This window comes from Vespa crabro, chromosome 23 (genome assembly GCF_910589235.1).
Source record: "Vespa crabro chromosome 23, iyVesCrab1.2, whole genome shotgun sequence".
NCBI classification, from domain to species: Eukaryota; Metazoa; Arthropoda; class Insecta; order Hymenoptera; family Vespidae; genus Vespa; species Vespa crabro.
The window spans coordinates 1,887,501-1,905,000 of record NC_060977.1 but is presented as its reverse complement, the minus strand read 5'-3'; the positions used below and the strand labels follow the sequence as shown (position 1 = coordinate 1,905,000).

At 31.8% G+C, this 17,500-nt stretch overlaps 1 protein-coding gene across 2 annotated transcripts in view; it reads left to right on the top strand.

Moving 5' to 3' along the window:
- The window catches only part of LOC124432080 (immunoglobulin superfamily member 10-like), a 69,754-nt gene that overhangs the window by 19,405 nt on the left and 32,849 nt on the right, over window positions 1-17,500 (top strand). The window lies entirely within an intron of this gene.

Sequence of the window (17,500 nt, the reverse complement as noted above, 5' to 3'; positions counted from 1 at the left end):
ATCTCTATCTCTTCCTGCATTCGATTGGGGTCGAACACTTGGATTTCTCACGATCTATAATGCAACCCTTTCGTATGGATCGGAATACAAAGGAGCTCGAAATAAACGTAGATATTGGGAAAAATCAGCAGTCGAATTTAGGCGAACGAGAAATATTTCATTCCTTTTAAAAATCGATCTTCATACTTGAAAATTGTGGGACACACTTGTGTCCTTACGTTTATTACATTATATATTATTATACTAGTGTTTAATATAATGTTAGTAAAGTCAGAGAAAGGGTCAGAGAAAGAGAGAGAGAGAAAAGTAATAATAGTATATAATATAGTACATATAAACTTCATGTAACACGATTAATTTTTGTTCTACGTTGTATCAAAGCTCGTGTTAAGCGAAACCGTGCTGTATGAAAGTTGTTCGAGTTTAAATCGTCCTATATGGAAACCTTATTATAATAATGTCGTGTTAGAAAAACCATTAGCAATTTTTTCAGCGTTACCATGTTACAAGAGTTTTCAGTGTACCAGCATAACATTATTATATACAATGATATATAATTTAAGTATAATATATTTAACCATAGCAACCAGAGAGTATAATAATATTATATATATATATATATATATATATATATATATATATATATATATATATTCTTCGTTCGTAGTGGATATCATCGATGTTTCTTTTTTTGTTTAGCTTTTTTTCTTTTTTTTTTTTTTTTTTTTTTTTCTTTTCTTTTAAATGTTTCAAAGTTATAAAGAAACAAAGTTGAATAAATTCTTAAGATAATAAAATGTGTGTAAAATAGAATAATCTTGAAAATGTATAACAGTTTGAAAGAAGTTCCTTGTTTATCCTTTTGACCATAATCCATAGAATTCTCCTGTATAACACGTAGGTATGTATCTATAGCAAAGCCGACCACAACGGCAGACGTCGAGTTTGGTATTACAGGCTCTAAATCCTGTAGATCCTAAATCCTAATCGTGTATCTCGGGGACGAGGTTTCTGCGATGTATCCTTCGTTATATCGTTTCACGAACGAACACAACCACCTATACTATACTATACTATACTATACTATACTATACTATACTGTCTTGTCCTATCTCCTATCCTATTCTATCCTTTGTTCTTCGATTTCGTTTTCTCACGAATTTAATATCGAACGAAAATCTGTCTTTCTACTTCTTCTTCTACTTCTTCTTCCTTTTTTTTTTTTTTCCTTTTTAGATTAGATCCTTTTTTTTTTCTCTTTCCGAAATCTACGATGAGAAAAGATATCTCGTTTTCCTTTTTCTTCGTTCTTCCTTCATCTACCCTTAACCCTCGTCGCTTTTCAGATATATACAAGCGACTTTGTAAAGTTTTGTCGCGAGATAAGTCGAGAGTAAAAAGTCGATTGATTCCTTTTGTAAAAAGGTACGAGATTTAGACCTGATCGAAGCTATTTTTGATAGGGGATAATTTGTCAAAGAACGAAACCATAAGGATATTCAAGTCATTCATTCATTCATTCATTCATTCATTCATTCATTCATTCATTCATTCATAGCGGACGAATTTCAACCAGTGGAGATAAAAATTCTTGAAGGAGAGATAATTCTTAAAATGGAACATGAAGAATTCGTTGTGATCGTAAATCCTTAACGATTCGATTTGATCGTCTCCTTTCTCTCTCTCTCTCTCTTTCTCTCTCTCGCTCGCTTTCTTTCTTTTTTCTTTTTTTTTTTTCTAAAAAGGAAGACTTGAAAATCGAGATTCGAAGAGACACACGACGAGAGGAGGTTAAAGAAGTAAGCTCGAGAGACTATTCTTATCTACAAAAGAGAGAAAGAAAGAGTGAGAGAGAGAGAGAGAGAGAGAGAGAGAGAGAGAAACTATGTCGTTTTAGTTGATAATAAACGATCTAATTCGATTGGACTTTTATCTTCTTTAAAAGCAGATATTCCGAGTAGACAAGATTACTCTCTCTATCTCTCTCTATCTCTCTTTCTCTCTCTCTCTTTCTCTTTGTCTTTGTGATTTCCATAAATATTCATCAGATAACCCCTATGTGTACTTATCAACATTTTTCACGTTTCAGCATAATACGTTTTAAAAAGAAAAAAAAAAAAAAAGGAAGAAGAAAAAGAAACAGAAGATAGAAGAGAAAAAAATGAAAAAAGAGAGAGAGAGGGGGGGTGGGGTGGGGGGTGGGAGGAGAAAATCGAAAGTATCGTCGTAGTCACGAACGCTTAACGCCATGAATGGAAGGGTGCGAATATTACTTTTCCACCCTCACTTCCTCCAATGATATTTTCCTTCGTATCCCTCCGTTGCCCTCGTAAAATCGTGGGAAACATATTGTACTTGACTCTTCCTCCTCTTCTTCTTCTTCTTCTATTTCTCTCTCTCTCTCTCTCTCTCTCTCTCTCTCCCTTCTCTTTATCTATCTATCTATCTTTCTATCTATCTATCTATCTATCTATCTATCTATCTATCTATCTATCTATCTATCTATCACATCGAGAATCTCTTGAAACGCTCGTCGAATAGACGCTGATGTGGCAGCAGCCTTGAAACTCCGCCTCTTCGCTCTCGTCTTCTTCCATTCCTTCGGTCGATCTGTCGAACCGCAATCTCAGGAATTCTGCTTCTTCGTGTTTGACATCGATAGGGTACACACGTCCCTCTTCGTTTTCCAGTCGCACCGAGAATATCACGAAAGAGAGAGAGAGAGAAAGAGAGAGAGAGAGAGAGCAAGAGAGAGGGAGGAGGAGAGAGAGAAAGACCAAGAAATGAAGAATTGGAAGAGTAGTGGTTTATAATCATCGTAGAAGGTATTACAAAGGCAATCACGTTCTCCTTTAATCAGTTCAAATCGATTTCTAGGAATTAACTTTAAAAGAGAAAAATGTATAAACGGTTAATATGCCAATTGTGTTTGTCATTATAGGAAAAGTTTATTGAGAAAAAGAATCTGGATCTATTCGTTTGATACTTTTTGAACTATGATTAGAATTTTTATAATTGGAAAGAATTTATATATTTTTTTTTTTTTTTTTTTTTTTCTATGTCATTGAAAACGAATATTAAAGAGTAGTGGATTAATTAGCATCCTTCTTTAGATTGAATTTTCAAAGAAATTTCTTTATTTCGTGATATCATTTGGTTTTTTTTTTATTATCTTTGTCAATTGAAATCTAAGAGAAAATATAGGAGTAAAATTTTTCTTACTCTTATTGATATATTTAATGTCGCAAATTTTTTTTTTTTAATCGTTTAAAGCATGATTTTTTTTTTTATACTTTTCTATCTCTTTTTGTTCTGTTTTCTTTGGTGGCGAGAGAATGGGGGGGGGGGCGGTTAGCGGAGGGAGGGATATAAAATTCTCCGCGTATACGTAGGAACTTTTGGATGTGTATAAAAAAAAAAAAAAAAAAAAAAAAATAAAAAAAAATAAAAAAAAATAAAAAAAATAATAAAATTTTGCTCTGTTATTTAACGCAAATTCATATAATACGATACGTATTTTTCTTCTCTTGTTAAAACATTCCTATATATATATATATATATATATATATATATATATATATATATATATATTCAAAAAGAAAAATTATATTCCTAAATTTGAACGCGGAAGAAAGAAAAATAAAAAAATAGGAAAAAAAAAGAAGAAAAGAAAGAAGTAACAGATGTTAATTTATTAACAAAGGCTTTTCATCTTGCACATTGTCGAACGATTAAAAAAAAACTACTACGCAAGAGATACGGTCAATTAATTTCTTTATCGTCGTATAGTCGTATTCTTGGGTTTCTAAAGGAGATAATAAAAAAAAAAAAAAGAAAAAAAAAGGGATCGGAAAGATAAAAATAAAAATAGAAAGAGAAAAAAGGAACAAAGACAAAAGCAAAGTGTCGTGCGGCGTTGTACTCTAAAAAACAGAAATCGATTCGAAACTACGACGAGGACGACAACAACAACGACAAAGAAATGGGCGACGATTCGACGATGTCGACCAACATTTCCGGCAATTTGAAAGTCGACGAGTTTTCTCACTCTTTCGTTTCCTCTTTTCTACTTTTTCTATCTTTCTCTCACCGACGAGTACCTTTCCTTTCCAATTGCGTTCGACTTCTTTTCTTTCTCTTTCTTTCACACCCTCTTTCTCTCTCTCTCTCTCTCTCTCTCTCACAATGTCTCTCTCACCCTCTCTCACCCTCTCTCACTCTCACTCTCTCTCTCTCTCTCTCTCTGTCTCTTTCTCGCACTCCCTTTCTTTTCTTCCGATTACTAGAGAAAAAAGCTTCGAAAAAGAAATAGAAGAAGAAGAAGGTGAAAGAAGAGGAAAAAGAGGAGGAGGAGGAGGAGAAGGAGGAGGAGGAGGAGAAGGAGGAGGATGAGGAGGAGGAGGAGGAGCTTCGAGTGATAAAACTTTGGCAACGCGAATAAGAAAGTTTCCTTTCGACCGATATAAAAGTCTCACGCCACAACAACCCATAGATAGATACGGAAACGATGCGTTTTTTCGAACGTGCGGGAACGACCGCAATCGCTTAAATTGATCTATTGACTTTCGAACATTTCACGTGGAAATAAAAGAAAATTTCTCTATTAGAAAGAAAAAAAAAAAAAAGAAGGGAAGAATTTTTTTCTTTTTTTTTTTTTCTTTTTTTTTTCAATCGTTAGAATTTGAAACCATCAGATCCATATTGACAGATTGACGTATTTTAAGTTTCTTGCTTTCTTTCTTTTTTCTATTGTTTTTTTTTTTTTTTTATTCTTTTTTTCTTTTTCTTTTCTTTTTTCCTTTTTTTTATTATTATAAAGATTATAACGATTAAAATGACGTATTAAGTTTAAGCTATAGTTTTGTTCGTATTTGTTATTGTACAAATTAAATCGATAAAAATTATAGATAAATAAATATAATAATTATTAATAAGAAATAATTATTATTATAACTATTTTTAATTTTATTCTAATGAATACTTTTATTATTATTAAAAAAAAAAAAAAAAGAGGAATTATTTGTAATAGTTTTTAATTTGTTATATTATTTTAATTATAAGCTCTTTATTGTATTTTTTTTTTTTTTTTTTTTTTTTTTTTTTTTTTATTATTATTATCATTATAAGAAACAGTGTATTTGTTTTCATTTTATCAGACGTATACAACAAAAATATTCGACGTAATTGTGAGTCGATATTTATAATGTTTACAATCGCTTCGAAATGTATAATGTATATAGTACGTATACAAATATAAATGAAACAAGCGCGAGATCTAACACGTTTATTTTGTTTTGTAGGTCATTGTCGATCATCTCGTCTTGTAGGTCTTAACAATAATACTTGAACGAATGTCGAACTCAGTACGATTGTAGACGTCGGACAGGTTAGTTCATTTTCCTTTCTCGATTATCTCTCATAAATATTTAATATTAGATTTGCAAATTCTGTTTCGATTTAAATAAATTTTAAATTTATTAATATTATATCACATAGCAATTTATATTTTGACTTTGATCGATTAAATAATACGAATTAATATTATAATGACAAATTTAGTACACACTGAGAATGATTTTCGTATAAATAAATATTCCATCAATATCTTTAAATGAATATCTTTTAAAGTGCGTAGTATTTAGAAAAGTGTTTTGTAATTTTTCACTTTCTTATTTTTCTTTTTCTTTTTTTATCTACGATTACATCTCAGATAAATCAGTACGAACATATATATATATATATATATATATATATATATATATATATATATATATATATATCAATACGTATACATTCGAATAGAACTCCAAAGGACCATTAATTTCTTTCGCACGAACTAATCGAATTTCACGATTATTTCAAATTGGATCTCAACAAAAAAAAAAAAAAAGAAGGAAAAAAAGAAAACAGGAGGATGAGAAGAAGAAAACAATATGACGTCACGACACTCGCAATCTACCGTGAATTCTATTTTTCTTCTCGTAGCAGAAAATGTTCGAGTTCGTTTCAAGTGAGATACGACTGATACGTGTATACGTAAATACATATAATATATACATACATACATACATACGTATATGTCCAGGTGATTATCCAATACAGATAAAAATTTTAATAGATCGCAATTTTTGTTGCATCGAACCGGAATGTTAGATGTACCTCCAACGATCATTAAACCGAACAAATCGAAATGATCGGGGAGGAACGAATACGTTCGTTGATAAAGTGTTGTTGACCAAATAACAAAATCGGAATGTCGCTCGGAGATTTATCATGTGTAAAATCTTTTTTTTATATTTATCAGAAAATTATTAGAAGTAATACAATCGGATTCACGTATTTCGCATTTTATTTTTTCATTCTCTTTCTCTCTCTCTTTCTCTGCGTTATTTATATCGAAAGAATGATATACGACGTGTCGCTAATTAAACCGAATTGTTAAATTAAATGGAAAATTTGTGAAAATTTAAATCACTTACGATCTATGCATATTATTAATCTTTTCGCTATCATAGACGATTATAGTCGCTCATCGCAAAATCCTTTCTCGCATACCACGATGAAATCTCTCTTACATACGAAATATTTCCTCGCATACCACGACCGAGTAAAGTCGTTCGCCTACGAAATCTTTCTTACATACCAGAAACGACTAAAGTCACTCGCACGCTAAATCTTTCTCGACATACCACACTGGGACACGACTAAAGTCGATTTACTATAGAAATCGATGAGAAAAGAAAAATGAAAAGAAAAAAGACAAAAAAAAGGAAAAGCGACAGATAAGATATAAGTGAATAAGCTGCTGATAATAGGATTTAAAGAAACTTCAATTGATTGCTTTTGAATTTTAAATCAAAGTACAATAATTAAAAATCGTTACATCGCGAAATGTATTATTGAATCGAAATGCGTGAATCGATGCTAATGACAAAGAGAATATAGAAATGTCATGAAAAATTGATCGAAACGATAATGATCGAATTCGAATTCTTATTTAATCGTTAAAATAGAAATAGTAATGGTAAAACGTGATATGTATGTAGGATAGATAAAAGAGAAAGGTAATTTACAGAGAATAATTAATTGTTAACAAATATTGAATAGTGAGTGAGAGAGAGAGAGAGGTGTCGAAATGTAAACTAAATTGACAGTAGAGATAGAGAGATATGGAGATAGAGAGAGAGAGAGAGAGAGAGAGAGAGAGAGAGAGAGAGAGAGAAATTGACGCGCAACATAATAGAAGCAAATCGTTAATCCGTTGTTCGACTACGCAATGATACAGCTCAGGTCGGCATTGGTCCATCTACCAATTCAGTTCCTCCGTTTCCATTGTCTATGCGGGAACATCAACTAATGTTTACCCTTGCTTAACCATACTATACTAGCTAGACTGCAATTACTTCATTTGACGTAGTATACCTCTACGTAGAGAGAAAGAGAAAGAGAGAGAGGGAGAGAGAGAGAGAGAGAGAGTAGCATACGACTTAGTTGGTAGTCCCTCGAGGGCTCTGAGCCCTAACGGCGTTCACTCTGTCTGGCAATATCGTTTATATGCGTTGTAAGAGACGAACTCGTGCATATATCCATATCCATATATATATATATATATATATATATATATATATATATATATATATATATATATATATATATGTATGTATGTATGTATGTATGTATGTATGTATGTGTGTATGTATGTATGTATGTATGTAGGTGGGAGTATACTTATAAAAGAACAAGAAGTAAAAGAGAGAGAAAGAGAGAAAGAGAAGGACAGAGAAAGGGATAGAGGGAAAGGGAATGTAAAAGGTTCATAGAGAAATGGGATTAATCTGAACAACAGATATTTTTTTAATTAACATTGTAATAATTGAAAGCATAGAAGAAGGAAATAAGGTAAAGGGAAAAGGCTCACTCGATCTCCAACGTCCTTTAACCTGTTTCAAGGACTAATCGAGAGTTTCTTGCATTGTATTGTGTATTTATGAATGAAAGAGCGAGAGAGAGAGAGAGAGAGAGAGAGAGAGAGAGGGAAAGAAAGAGCTATTACCTACAATACAAAACTGCGAAGTACCGTTCAATTTTATCGCTATATCGAAAAAGTACGAATAAAAGGTAAATATAGGGAAGAGAGAGACAAAGAGGGCGGGGGGAAGAAGGGAGAGTGAGAGTCAAAGTCAATATGCCACTTCATGGTTCTTCTTGCGTGCTTGTTGTCTACGATGGACCTTGAGGGGAAAATACGAGCTAGAGAGAGAGAGAGAGAGAGAGAGAGAGAGAGAGAGAGAAAGAGGAAGAAAAAAGATGAATAAAAGGTTGAGAAAAAGGATGAAAAGACGTGCTCGCGATACACGTACATTATATACATATATCGATTTTCGGATAAAGAAAAAGAAGAAGAAAAAAAAAAAAAGAGAGAGAAGACAATTTTTCTTTACCTTTTATACGATGATAATTCCATTCTTCGTAGATAATCTTACGACGTAGACGTAAATGAAATTCTTGTCTTCATTTATTTTATAAAATTAGAAAATATTTGCTTTTCCTTTTTTTTTTCTTTTTTTTTTTTTTCCTTTTTTTATTTTTCATTTCTTTTTTTTTTTTTCTTTTCTTTTTCTTCCTTTGCATACGATTTCGAGAGGGAAAGAAAAATGTATAATTTCGATAGTTTTTAATTTTTAAAATGGATTGAATTTTTTACGACTACTTATTCGTCAAATTAGCTCGTCGTGAGAGAAAGAGAAAGAGAGAGAGAGAGAGAGAGAGAGAGAGAGAGAGAGAGAGAGAGAGAAGGAGAGAGGAGAGAAAAAATAAGAAGGTAAAAAAAGAAAAGCGAATATATTTCCCTTAAGACAGCCCTCGGTTAGTTCCCTAAGGAATTCACTATATTTCTTTTCTGTGACATACGAGCCAATGCTCGTACATACATATATACATGTATATATCAACTCCCGTCAGTTGCTTATTTCAGAAGAAAAGGGCGATCGTAAAGGAAGGCATCGTGCTTCGGATACTAAAAGTTTTCCCTTCTGCTTTTTCTTTTTTCTTTTTTCTTTTTTCTTTTTCGTTCTTTCTTTTCTTTTTTTCTCTCGCAGTTTCACGTCGTTTTGTGCCTGATAAGACCGATCAAATCTTTGAAATACCTTTTAAACTATCTTCGAACTTTGTTGATACTGCAACACGTACATGTTTTCATATCTTTGAAAAGGGAAAAAAAAAATAAAAAAGGAAAGTGAAGATAAAAAAATTAATTAATTAATTAATTAATTAATTAATTAATAAACAAATAAGAAGAGACGTTTTTAGGATAATTAAATTGATAAAATTGAACTCTTCTAAGAGGCTAGACTTTTTTTATCAAGTGAGAAAAAAAATTGTTTTTCTTTTTTTCCATGCTGTTTTTTTTTCTTTTTTCTTTTTTTTTTTCTTTTTTTTTTTTTCTTTCATTGATAAAACATTACCAAACAATCGTGTTAATTTTTGTATATCCTTGTTGTTGAAAGGATTTACTTCAAAGGGAATATTTTAATTGCAATATTATTCATCGTTTCATTTTATCAATCAGAATAATTTTTTGATTATCAAAAATATCGAAAATATAAAATAATAGATACGTATACGTAATTGGTATCGTTTGAAATGATTAAAAGAAAACTCTAACGATAAGAGAACATAAGAGAAAGATAACAAACTCGTTTATTATATTTATCCTAAATATTTATATAATTACGTATATGTGTAAATTACGCTATAAATGTAAATGATATTACGTAAATAATATACGTAATATATAATGTGAAGGATTTAAATTAAATTGAATTAAAGTGAGAAGATTTAAAGATCTTAGTAGAGATCTCTAAACGGAGAAAAGGAAAGACAAAGAAGTAGAGAAAGAAAGGAAAGACGTAGACAGACAAAGAAAGAAAAAAAGAGGAAATAGGGAGATAGGAAAGAGAGAAAGACAGACAGACAGACAGACAGACAGAGAGAGAGAGAGAGAGAGAGAGAGAGAGAGAGATGTCAAGGGATCGTAGGGCGTGAACAAGCATCCTCTTTCATTATGACGTCCCCAATAAATCCACCCCTGGGGGCAACGGCGACGGTTTGCTGTCCTGTTCCGTCGTCGTCGTCGTCGTCGTCGTCGTCGTCGTCGTCGTCGTCGTCGTCCGTCGGTTGACATCGACAGCTCATTACATCGTCAAGGCGACCGTTCGTTCGCGATGCCGTGATATACATAATTCAAGTATTCCCGCGTGTGGCTTCCCTATCACAAGAAGACGTTTCCTACTGGGGCTTCTCTCCCTCTCTCTCCCTCTCTCTATCTCTTTCTATCTCTCTCTCTCTCTCTCTCTCTCTCTCTCTCTCTCTCTGTCTCTCTCTCTTCTATTTTTCCCACGACGACGACAACGATGACTTTAACCGCATATTTTTGACGTCATTATTCAACAAAATTACGAAAAGAAAGAAAAGTAAAAAACAAAAAAAAAAAAAACAGAAAATGTTAAAGAGAAAAAGAAAAAGTAATAGAAAAGTATTGTTGGTAGATGCTTTTTCTTTCTTTCTTTCTTTCTTTCTTTCTTTCTTTTTCTTTTATTTTTCCTTTTCTTTTCTTTTCTTTTTTTTTTTTGCATCATCAAAGAGACTATTTTATAATCGCGTCCATCGCGAGAATCAATGGAAAGAAAAAATAAAAAGAAGAAAAGAAAAAGATAAAGAAAGATATGAAAGAACAGATCGAATAAAGAAATTCTAAATATAGAATATGTCGATGAGAAGTTACACCTTGAGTAAGAAACTTATTGATTGATCGAATCGTAAAGTTTTACGAGAGTTTGTCAGACGATAGCAAAAGGGTTGAGGATAAGTAAATACTATTATAAGCAATAACTATAATTTTTTTATTTTTTTTTTTTTTTTATTTTATTTGATATTATTACCTTTGCATTGCAATATTTCAAGAGAGAAAAAAAAAAGAAGATATTATACTATTTATTCAATTTGAAATTATTAATGAGACACAATTTTAATAACATTCTCGTCGAAGTATAAATATCTGTTTATAGTCACGTGTGGTAAATTGTTATTTACAAAAAAAAAAAAAGAAAAAAAAAAGGAAAAAAAAAAACAAGAGAAAAAAATCTTAAAATGCTCTTCTCTTTTTTCTTCTCTTTTTTTCTTCTCTTTTTTCTTCTCTTCTCTTCTTATCGATCGTATTAAGTTAAATATTAGTTTGTTAAGAGAGAAAGGGGTTTTAATATTAGCCTTTAACATCGTAGTCCTTATATACGTGTCATCTTGAATATTTGCTACTCTTACCCCGTTATACTACGTTCCCTTTTTCCTTCGAATGAAGAAAAATCTCTCCATATGTTACCGAGCCAAGTACGGTGACGGAACGATACCCGTTCTACGTAAGATATTATAGTGGCCCCGTAACAATGGCGCTCATGGTATCAGAGGCGGCAAGAACGTATTACCGTTAATATATCGACGCGCACGAAGATCGATAATTTCACAAGACTCGACATTAAATCACGTTCTCTCTTTCTATCTCCCTCTCTCTCTCTCTCTCTCTCTCTCTCTCTCTCTCTCTCTCTCTCTCTCTCTCTCTCTCTCCCTCTTTATTTCATTTTATTTTACTTTAGTTTAGGTTTTTTTTTCTGGATTCTTTTTTTTTTCTTTTGTTTTTTCAACAATAATCGAATTTCCTTTCCCATTTTTAACGAAAAATTATCGTACGTATGTAGAATTATACTCATAGAGCTTCGTATTCACTCACACTCGAAATAATTCTCATTTTAGTTTAACGCCTTACTCTATATTCATTTAAACAGGAATTTTTTATCATATACACGTATCTATGAGATTGTCTAGGGAGGATATATATTTATCTTTTTTCTTTTTTTTTTTCATTTTTGTTTTGGTTTTTTTTTCTTTTTTTTTCTCTTCTTTTCCTTGTTTTTTTCTTTTTTTTTTTTTTTTTTTTGCTTTCCTTTCGTTATCCAATAATAAAAGGAAATTGATTCACGAACGAATTTTTTTCCTCCGGGAAAGGAAATTTTTAAAAACAGTTATAAAATTCTCTTCGACGTTGGTATCAGATAGTACTTCCTTTGAAATTCATTGATGAGAAAGATCGTTATCGTTATCATCATTATTATTAATTAATTCCAAAAACAATGCGTACGTTTTTCACCGATCATTATATATCTAAGAAATTAACGAAAATCAATTCGACTTTAATATCATGTTCATGTTAGATAATAATTATTCATCGCAAAAGAGAGCATAGTTAACGCGAGTTATTTTAATAAATCGTTACAAATCATTTTAAGTGCAAAGAAATAAAGAATAAAAAAAGAAAAAAAAAACGAAAAAAATAGATAAAAAACGAGACAAATGCGACAAATATTTCAAAACTAATAGAGTCCGAAAGTTTAAGAAGATCAACCGGTTGTTTTTTTTTTTATTTTTTCTTTCTCTTTTTTCTTTCTTTTATGTTCGTACCCTTGACGTTTCGCAAAAAAATTTCACGAGTATTTTCATAATCAACGTAGTCGAGCAAAAAGATTATCATCTCTTCATAATACTCAAGATTATCGTGGTTCTTCTCGGATATGAGGATTAGTGAATTTGGTTTTTAGAAGGGGGAGAAAAAAAGGGGGAAAAAGAAAAACATAAAATAAAAAAAAAAATAAATAAAAAATAAAAAATGAACAAAAAATCCTTTTGATAAGAAATAAATTTATGAGTGTTAAACGACGAATGGAAAGAAGTTCGAGGAAGTAGTATGTCCTAGAGGACTGTGTAATTAATGAGAAATGAAATTATCCTTATTTTTTCTTTCTCTCTCTCTCTCTCTCTCTCTCACACACACACACACACACACACACACATATATATATATATATAGTATATCCAAGTATACACACACACGTATGTACATACAATGAATATAATCACCTTCACACAGATACATATATAAAATATGAAAGGACGAAAGGAAGGAAATATAATTCAAACGATTCGATGCTCCCTTGATCCGAGATTAATTCGTTGCAATTTACGCCTCGGTCATCCAACGTGTCCACCCACACATACTAACATACATACATACATATATACATACATACATACATACATACACACACATACATAAAATTTCATCCTTCCCTCTCGCCCTCCAATCGCCTATAACATCCTTCCGTAACCATTCACCAATCTACCGTTCATACACATACACGTGCACACTAATACATACACACACATACATTCAACTAGCCGCAAATCAATGTTAATCCTTTCCCACCGACATGAATATTCGTACTCGAAACGATTTGCAAGCACGATTGTAAATCGACAACTCTAACTGTTAGAGTTGTATTGCCAACGATATATATATATATATATATATATATATATATATATATATATATATATGTATATAGAAAAATTATGGGATATATTATTAATATCGTACCGTCAATTGGGATCCTCTATGACCTTATGTGAATTTGTATCGATGTAAATGCATATGTCATATAAATCATATAAATATTACGTCAATTGGGATACATTGATAGATCGGTGAAAGATACTTATCTATATTTTTGATAAACGCCAGTGTAAATTTCGCGACTATATATCTCAATAATAAATACTCGAGGCTGTTTTGAATGTGTACTTGTGAAAGAACAGAGAAGTATTTATTGAGGAATAAAGAGGGAAAAAGAGAGTGAGAGAGGACAGCTCGATTGAACGAAAATTTAGATTTTTCGGCGAAGAGAACAAATTAGGTACGCTCTCTCCCTCCTTCCCTCTCTCTCTCTCTCTCTCTCTCTCTCTCTTCCTCTCTCTTTGTCTCTTTTTCTCTTGGAAACGTAACAGTGAACAATTAATCGGCTTAATTAAAATTCAAATCTACGTAACAAATAATCCGTGATATCGTTTTACAACGACGTAATGACGCTGCACCGAGATCTGTCAAATTTTTTTATAATCTCTTTTTTGTTACCTCTTTTTTTTGTGCTCCTTTCTCTTCTTTTTTACTTTTTTTTTTTTTATTATTATTTCTTTTTTTCTTTTTTTTTCTTTTTTTTTTTATTTTTTTTTTTTTCTTCTTGAAGAAGAGAAAAGAAAAATTCAGAATATCAAATACAATATTGCCGATTATTTGTTTATTTATTTAATTTGTCCTTTTTATCTATGACACGAGATAATTAATTAAGATCTAATCGAAATCTTTTGGAGAAGGAAATGAATACGTTGCCCGTTGGATCTGTGCGTATCGTCGCGATCTTTTTAGCCACTATAACAACAACAACAACAACAACAACGACAACAAGAAAAAAAAAATAGAGAAAAAACACGAACCTATTATCGTATTCCGTGGTTTGAATAGATCTTTCATAATCCAAAAGAGATACGAGAAAAAAGATTAAGAAGATGACAATGGAGAAATTGCGGGTATCCCTCCTATGAACTTTATCCAAGTAATACATCGTCCAGGAATATTACGTTTAATCCGAAGAAAAAAGAAAAAGTGGAGAATGAAAAGGGGGGGGGAGGAGGAGGAGGAGGAGCGGAGGAAGGGGAAAAAAAAAAAGAAAAGAGATAGAAAAGGCAGACGATATGTTCTTGCATAGTGACGAAAGAAATAGAAAGAGACAACAAAGGACTATTTTCAAGAGCTTAACTTATTTAACGAAGCCAGTGATAAGACGTATTAGTATGAGAAAGATAAAGGGATATAAATATGGAGGGATAGAGAGAGAAAAGAGAGAAAAGAAAAAGAAATTAAAAAAAAGGAAAAACAAAAGATGAGCAAAAGGAACAATAACAACGAGAAAATCTATATCATTAAAGAGAAATGTATTTAGGTGAACGAGTTCTCCGACGAGCGATGAAACTATTTTCCTTCCTTCCTTCCTTCCTTCCTTCCTTCTTTTTTTGCTTATTTATTTATATTTACTTAATTCTTTGTTTTTTTCTTTTTTTTTTTTTTTTTTTTTTTTGTTTGTATATTTCTTCCCCCTCCGTTCCTCCCTGCGTTATAAATTCTTTCGGCAACTTCTCGTCGAAAGGAGAAGTTTTTTTTTTTTTTTTTTTTTTTTTCGAGGGATATATGTTTTAGAGGAGGAAGTGGGGTACGGGTGGGGAGAAAAAGAAATAAGAAAAAAAACAGAGAGAGAGAGAGAGAGAGAGAGAATAAAAGATAAATGAAAGAGAAAAAAAAAGGAGAAAGAAGAAATCGCTTATCGATTCGAAATAACGGAAAAGGAAAGGACGGAAATAAAAGTGAGTTCACCTTTAATAATTCGCGAGTGAACATCGAAGGTGTACGTGTAGGTGGATAGAAGTTTTAGGGGATACTCGCGGATATGGGGGTGTACAGGATGAATGCAAATCGCACGGCGTACGGTGTGACGTCGCATGAATATTCGCGACTCGCCGCAGGCACAATTTACGATCCATCACGGATAAGATCCGTATCTTTGCGGATGTGTACGAAATATATATATACCCCGCTATGTCTATTCCGTTGGAAAATTTGGAAAATTTGTGTATATTGCCAAACTTTCTATCTCTCTCTTTTTCTCTCTCTCTCACTCTCTCTCTCTCTCTCTCTCCTTATCTATCCATCTCTCTCGTTTTCTTTTCCCCCTTGTTTTCCAACGACACGAATAATTTAATTCAACAGATTCTCCCGAAAAGATTTTCTACTGTTTTCTTTTTTTTTTTTCTTTTTTTTTTTTTCTTTTTTCTTTTTTGTAAGTAACTCAAATATTCCGAGTATCGTCGAAAGAAAAAGGTAAAGAGAATTAATGTTGAAAATTTTTAATCAAAAGAAAAAAAAGAAAGAATACAAAAAAAATAACAAAAAAAGGACAAAGAAACGAAAGACATCGCGAAAAGAAATAAATTTTAATAATTATCGAAATAGGAATAATTGTAATGACTCGATAAATAATTTATAGATAATAAAAAGCATTGAAAAGTTTTTCATATCGTACGTAAGCAAATCCCTTCGACCTAATATTTCGACTATACATTTCCCTCGGCTTGTCGTTTTTCTACTCTTTCTCTTTTCCTCTCTTCCACTCTTTTATCTACGACGATCCATCTTCCTTCAGTGAAAACGAATAACGAAAGCGTAGTCGCGTTAGATCGAACTCAACAAATCGTTTAAAAAAAATTGAAGTTTAATCGAAACTCGAGCATTACCATTAACACGATAAACCTCGTTTATCGGATTAATCGAGTAAAGACAAATATCTCTCTCTCTCTCTCTCTCTCTCTCTCTCTCTCTCTTTCTCTCGCTCTCTCGCTTTCTCTTTGACGAGAAAAAGAAAAAAGATAAATATTTTAAATTATTTTAACTTTATCGTAGATATTATTGGTATATATGTATGTAAGGATCACTGACATGGAAATTATGAAATTGTTCCTGAAATTATTTCTTTGTTCATTTGAATATCTAATTAAATCCATTATAACGTTTAACGAAGAAAATTTATATTTCGAAAATTGTGCTGACATTTTTAATAAAAATTAGAAAATTAATCGGTTAGACGATTTTAAATCGTTGGATAATTGTGAACGAGAAGACGATTATATTAACTTCGTAAATGGCATACTTTCGGAGTAGAGACAGAGACAGAGAGAAAGAGAGAGAGAGAGAGAGAGAGAGAAAGAGAAAGAGAGAAAGAGGGAGAAAGAGAAAGATAGAGATAACAATACGAACACCGGGGAACATAACGAGACGATGATTATACGCTCCGTACGTTCCGCGACAAATCGTCGCTAATGCGAGACAATTTGCATTAGCAATTACTCGATAGGACGAGCAGTATGTAACTACATCCGTTTAGTTATGCGGACTCCGCAAAATTAGGATAATAAAGAAGAATGTTATATACATACGTATATATCGTATAATACTTGGTAATACGATCTGCCTGGAATTCTATTGTTCGTCGAGGAGAATTTCATAACGAACCGATTGAAATCATTCCGTTTCATTGTAAAATTAACCCTTCGAACGTTCTTCGAAAGAGATTAAAAATTTTGCGATTGGATAGAGCGCGATTTAATGGAACAAAAACTACAAAAAGAAAAAATAAAGCAGAGAGAAGAGCAGTAACAACAACTGCAACAACAATAACAGGAACAATAAAAAAGAAAAAAATCTTATAATAATAATAATGCCGGAAAAAAAAATGTTCTCTTCGTTATTACATGTTGGTTTGGTTACGCTTGAATGTCTCAAATTGTAATAACATTAACATTGCATATACAAGCGAAGCAAGTAATTTAATGAGAACAATCAATGAGTAATATTCTATTTAATAGGTTAAAGAGATATGAAGTATACGTATAAACAAATAATCGAACGATGAAACCTTAGCGTTATACGATATATCGATCTCTCATGAATGATTCAACGTAGCCAAACGAACGTTATTCTCGTGACCGTGTGGTGTGCAAACAAGAATTT